Source organism: Rhipicephalus microplus, chromosome 10 (genome assembly GCF_043290135.1).
Source record: "Rhipicephalus microplus isolate Deutch F79 chromosome 10, USDA_Rmic, whole genome shotgun sequence".
NCBI lineage: Eukaryota > Metazoa > Arthropoda > Arachnida > Ixodida > Ixodidae > Rhipicephalus > Rhipicephalus microplus.
The window spans coordinates 75,766,898-75,773,853 of record NC_134709.1 but is presented as its reverse complement, the minus strand read 5'-3'; positions in this window follow the sequence as shown (position 1 = coordinate 75,773,853).

The window sequence follows — 6,956 nt, the reverse complement described above, 5'->3', positions numbered from 1 at the left end:
GCCAAAAGTATAGACCTAAGCACACTAGCACCTATGCTAGAGGGCCCAAAATGTGAGTTATGTGTTGAACCAGCCATTTTCTATGTATTTGTTTGTTTCAAACATTTGTTTCATAATATTGAGCTACTTCAGTTTTCCAACATTGATAAGCCAGCTGATGTAAAAAGTGGCTAACCTCTCTTCCTTTCCATCTCTTTCATGCAGAAAAAAACATGGCGTTACTTTTTTTCCTGCATTATAAATTGCTGCGATCCTAATTATTTAGGCTAAGAAGGCCAAAACTATAAAACGAAGATTATCTGGTCTTTTATGTTCCATTATTTAGAAGGCAAAGCGGCGTATTTCTTCGGCACAAAAAAAAAAGAGTGCAGTAGAGCTTAGTTCCTAGAGCTTCACGACTGCACACTGATTTTCTTAAGGGCTAAAACTAAGTCGTTTGTAATTTTTTTTCTTTATTTCAGTGAACGTGCAGGGACAGGGGAAATACAAAGGCTATGTGATACTTTGATGTTCCGATGATGTCGCCTGGGAAAGTAAGCTGGTCATCAGCGGAGGTGACTTCAATGTTTGGGTTGCACGAAAAAGAAAGAACAACACTGTCACACCAATACTAAAATAACACCCCTAACTCTCGCCTCACAAACACAAAAAATAATAAAAACAATGATACTGAGCAAAGGGGGACGTGCGTCTGCTACCTATCAAGACGAGCGTCCATTACGGATGCTTTTAGGAACCAGCCGTCTATTGGAAACCGATCCGGAAAGCAGCAAACAGCACTCAAGGGGAGAAAAGTGAGGAAGCGTGTTGGTTGGGTGGTGTGAAAGGAAGCAACAAAATGGATACTGGGAGATTCCAAGCGGCGAGATTGACATCTTTCTCCTAGCCTTTTATCTTCTCGTATTTGCAGCCTTCTCACCTCCACTCTTCCGGTAGGCGCCTGCACGGACCGTTAAAGAGAAGTGATGGAATGACATTCTCCCGAACGCAGTTGGGAGCCCACGCCGCCATCTATCATTAGCCGCCCTGCTCAACGGCTAACTGAAGCGCTGATTCCGCATCATTTCCTCAAATCCCGCTGGTGACGCAGTGGGTGGAGGTCACCAAAAGCCCTTGTCGCTAAATATTGCCTATATTTCTTGACAGCAGCTGCCTGACGCGACGTAGACAAGCTTATTGTCTCTACAACGAAATGCGGTGGTGAAATTGAATTGTTGCCTTGAAATGTTGCGGTAAAATGTTGTGATGAAATGCTGCTTGAAATGTTGTGAGTTGTGGCCAGGCACTAACGCACTGGTGCCATGTTCTCAGGTATTGCATGCAACCTTAGAGAGCGAAAACAAAATAGCTGGGGTGTATGCCGACAATATATGCTAAGTTATCGCAAAAATAAAATAATAAATTTGTTAAAAGAATTGTACCATGAAAGACGCACAGTTGACATTCGGAGGCGAAAACTAAGTGAAGGATGAGTTTGTATACGTTAGCCATCGTTAGCCCTTATTAATGGAGAATGCTTTGGTGACGGAGTGGGATAACGTAAAAGTATTCCCTCCAGCTTCTGTTCAGGTGTACGTGACGCAATTCGCTGATTAGGCAAGTTTGCATGCAAATCTGTGGCTGCGGTAATGCAGGCCCTTTGCCCACCAATCTGGACAAAATGCCTTAAAAGCGTGTCGCCCGCAGTGGCATAATAACGGGTGAGGGCGTTGGAATTCTGAACCCAACATTGCACTGTGGGAACAAAGCACAGGAAGCGTTTATCAGCGTGCACCATTACAGGACTTCATTGCCCACAGTACGCTCACAGAACGGAGCTCACCGAGCATTGCACCCATACCGTGAAACAGCGTCGAACTACAAACGTCCGCGAACCCTGGGTTCGCTATGGTCTCATTACTGGCCTTTGTCGCATTTCTAGCTACGTCCGCGACAATCATCCCTGAGGACAACAGGATACGTTGTAAAGGCGAGACTTCTTTACTCAATCGCGAGGTTCCAGCTTCCTTGTGATTGCACTCCACGTTCCGTTTTCGAACTGGTTTTATTTGCTGTGTTCTGCGTTTTATCTACAATCGCGTTTATGTGTTTAAGGAGAATTCAAAATTGTAAGCAGTCTGACTTTTTCACTCCACACATAAGAATTCAGACAATTCTAGCTGCAAATTTCCGCAGAATACGGAATCAATTCTCTGAAACGGCACTACGCTCCACTAGTGGCACGATTAACGATGCTGTGATTAATCGCTCACAGTCACCGAAATACGTACATACATGTAGGGAATCGCGCGTGCATGCGAGACAGAGCCCGTGATGTATATCATGCGCGTGCCCACAGAAGCCGTTAAGTGATGTTTAAGTTAGATCGTGCAGGCCTTACGAACGATTACTCTCCTGCGTTAAATGCATGACTAATTCAAGCGTTAATCTATTTACACTCAAAACTGTGCGCTCCCCTGCCCGCTTTTCATGAAGCGCGAATGTTTAATATTCAAGATACGCTGGTGCGTACAACATTTGTACATATATTCAGCACCACTTTGCAGCGTATCACTCAATAAAAAATTTACAACACAGTAACCTTTCCACCGCATGCTTTGCATTCCAACGATTACCAAGGTGCGTGTGATCCGCCGAATGTCTTACAGCAGAGCTGTTTTCTCAGACCCTGTGGTGATGTTTTCCCACACACCGCCCACTCTAATCTAGTTCATCACTGTAGGCAGCTCACTGTGGACGAGAGTGGAACATTGATCTGTTCAGTGTCTTTTTCTTCAGTAGCGCCACACATAAAGATTAGTGTCGCTATCACACAGAACACATTTACGTAGGATAGCAGAGTACCTGTTATCTGGATAAGGTGAGTGCTTGTGGTAGGAAGGTTGATATTACCAAAACCAATTAAGAACAGAGAAAGAGACATAACTGCTTGCGTGTTACACCTGCGTGTAAACAGAGTCCTGAGTGCTATCAAACATCCAGGGTTTTCTGAGTGTGTTTTGGTGAATCTCGTGTGTCTGGAATAGAATGCATACACCGGCAACATCAAAAAAGGAAAAAAATTGTGTGCCCAAAATATGTAAAACAGGCTAGCGCTACTATATCAGACAAAGAAAAAAATTATAGGAAAGTGCACAGAGGAAAGTGGGGACAGTGGCCACTTTAAGCAATAGTAATGCGTTGTTCTGGCAGTGCAAATAGAGAGAAAAGAGAAGTGATGAAGAGTTATTTTATGCATTTCGCATAACGTCTTCCCACTCCACTCCACCCGCTCATTGTGAGGGGCCGCTCTCTACTTACTGCGTGGTCTATTTGCTGATATCTCTAGCAACTTATGCCGCGCCTTGCGTGCTGACCCTTCACCAGATTACGTGCCCACCAAACTAACACGCAAAGCGAGTACTGCGGGAGCTCTACTGGCAGGGAGGTCTACTAGCATGGTCTGCTTGCTGACAGTGGTCCCACACAAGGTGACGAAGCGGAAGCCTAGGTTTAATCGGAAGCGTAGGTCCGAATATAAGGCTGCTGTTGCACTTTCTCTCTATTTTAGGAACAAAGCTCCTTAAGATCAAGGCTTTTTCGTTGGCTGGGGGGGGGGGGGGTGTTCGCCGTAGCAGCCGTTGACGATGATGCTGATGACGGTGAAGGACAAGCGCGTTCGAGACCACACAATATTCGTCTGCCATCACGACGCAGTACATGGAAGGTACCCGCAATATGCCATGACGATGACGCATATGACGAATAAAATGATGATGGTGGTGGTGGTGGTGATGATGATGATGGTGGTGGTGACTGGCGGTGGTGTCGTCTACACCCCCCCTGCGCATCCTGACGTCCCGTGCTGCATGCTCACGTCTCGTGCATGAACAGGCAAGTTTCCTGAATTTGCAATAGTCCCGTGCTCTTTGTACAAGAGTTTCTTTTTCTGTATATTTCTGGCCTTCAGAAGCCATTAAGCAGCAAGTTCAAGAAATCATTTTGCTAAGGTTGTGCTACGCTCCACTAGCGGGTCTAGATGGTCGAGTGATTACCACATGGGCTTCCAGAATGTGAGCAGAAACATCCGCATGTCACGACACGAATAATTTTCTAGTCCTGAAATTTTCATCGTTTCGGTTTTTTTCGCCCCCTCTTTTTTGTAGCCGTTTCCTGGCTCATTAGAGTTACCAAATGTAAGAAGGTGTTTCTGGACAGGAGGTGTTTACTGGTACAAAAAAGAACAGAGCATTACTTAAACGAAATATGGGAGGGGTGGTTCACACGTGTACAATATATATGGTGCCTTTCCTCATTTAGCTTCTGCGAACACGTGTGTGCAGAACAAAGGTGACAATATAATGAAAACATTTCCCTAAACTTTATCGTTTAGGGAAATGTTTCATCTACAACCAGGTCGAAAAACACTGCAGAGTCTAAAGTTATATCAAAAAGAGCAATGAAGCAAACTTTGATTGATTGATTGATTGATCGATTGATAAATTGATTGGATTGGATTGGATTGGATTAAATGGATGGATGGATGGATGGATGGATGGATGGATGGATGGATGGATGGATGGATGGATGGATGGACGGACGGATGGATGGATGGATGGATGGATGAATGGATGGATGGATGGATGGATGGATGGATGGATGGATGGATGAATGGATGGATGGATGGATGGATGGTAAATATGGCTGTACCTTTTAGATCGGGTGGTGGCTAACGCCCCCAAGCCGTAATACTTGGTGAACCAAAAACTGTATTTCTTTTTTTTTTCCTTTGCAATCATGAAGTTGAGGTCTCTTACTTTGTAGCGAAGGGTTTAATTTTCACTCGTGCCTTGACTATAGCCACCACTGAGATAACCTTCTTCTAGTTAATTCTACCCACTTAAAGTCTAGTTTGTCCTCCCTGTCCCTAAATCCCAGTGCTTTGAAAAACTCTGCGCCATCCTCCTGAACTATAGGGTGAAGCCCTTTACAGAACATTATCAAGTGTTCGACAGTTTCCTCCTCCTCTCCACATGCACTACATACCGTGTCTACCTTTTCGTGTTTGGCCAGATATGTATTGGTTCGCAATACTCCCATCCTGGCCTCAAACAGTAGAGAACTACCCCGAGTATTATCATAGACCCTTTCTTTGGCAATTTCGTGCGTAAAAGTTTGATAGATCTGTAGGGGGGATTTCTTAATCATGCCGATTCTTCACATATCGGTATAAGCTCCTTTCTCCTTGTGCCTAACCAATATCTTTCTTTAATTTGGCCCCCTGCGGTTTTCTAAGTATCTACCCGTCAATTTTCTTGTGTGCTTCCTCCATTTTGTATCGACCTTCTTCATGTACAAGTAGCTGAGTACTATCCTAACCCAGGGCTCCTCCCCCAATTCTCTCAAACGCTTCTCAAATTTCATCTTGCTGCTAGCTTCCTTTCCCTCAAATGAAGTCCATCCTATGTCACCTTGTACTTTTTGATTTGGTGTATTCCCATGAGCTCCTAAGGCAAGCCTACCTATTCAACGTTGCTTAATTTCTAATCTTGCTTGAACCTCTAATATCATGCACAAGACCACATTGCCGAACGTCAGACCAGGAACCATGATTCCTTTCCATATCCCTCTCCCAAATTCATACCTATTGCGAATTCACAATGCCCTGTTTTTCATCACTGCTGCATTCCTGTCACCTTTAGCCTTCACGTATATTTCGTGTTCTCTTAGGTACTCCGTCCCACTGCTTATCTATAGGCCCAGATATTTGTATTTATCTGTTATCTCTAGTGTGTAAATAGACCATTTTCAAGCCCACTAGCGCCGCCAACGTGCGCGCAAGCGCTTGTAGGGAGTTGGTATGCCAGAGCGGCTGTCGTGACGAGCTCGCGGGCCTCACGTTTCGAATTCCCGCTTGCACCGTGCCAGTGCTTCTCCAATCAAGCGAACTCGGCAAGGCGTGATATTTTACTGCGTGGTTCACTCACAAACTGCAGTGTTCGGGTGCGATGGCATGTCAACCATTTGCAGTTGTCCCCATGTTCAACCAACTGAGCTGCTGAGAAGCGGCAGCTAGACCATCAGTTAATTATTATCATCCTTACTGCTGCCCCGCCGCGTTGACTTAGTGGCTAAGGTACTCAGCTGCTGACCCGCAGGTCGCGGGATTGAATCGCGGCTGCGGCAGCTGCAGTTCCGATGGAGGCGGAAATGTTGTAGGCCCGCGTGCTCAGATTTTGGTGCACGTTAAAGAACCCTAGGTGGTCGAAATTTCCGGAGCCCTCCACTACGGCGTCTCTCATAATCATATGGTGGTTTTGGGACGTTAAACCCCACATATCAATCAATCAATCAATCAATCAATCAATTATCCTTCCTGCTTCGACATAACAAAAAAAAGAATACAGTACAACTTCGTTGCCTAAAAAGTGCAAGAACTACATTTCTACAAATTCACGGGTGCATTGGGAATCAATTGATGTCTTTGATGCTGTTTACGAGTAAGTTGTACGGTTCTGGTTCATTTAAAGAGTTCTTTAGAAATAAGCGGAACTTTTCAAAACAAAGTACATTGACTAGATCACTGCTCACCGTTCACAGAATATGCATCTAACAACTTACCATGAAACTGCAACTGCAGATTGAAATAAAGCCTTCAAGGCAAAAAAAAAAAGAGGCACGACCAGGAAAGAAATATGCACACCAGAAACGCTCACTCACGACTAAAAGGTTATCGCACGTGTTAAAAAAAACATAAGAGAAAACTAGGGTGCATCACGCATGTCACAAAAGGGTACAAAACGACTAACATAAATTAATCAGGTTAAGTGTCTTGTGTTGTAGCGATAGCGAAGGTGAGTTCACATAAACAAGGTGCGGTGTTTCTCATGATATGTCTCCGATATTTCTCGCGTGATCTGGCTAAGGTGACTCTGCAAGATTACCAAGCCTTCAAAGATGAAATCGCATTTGAATTA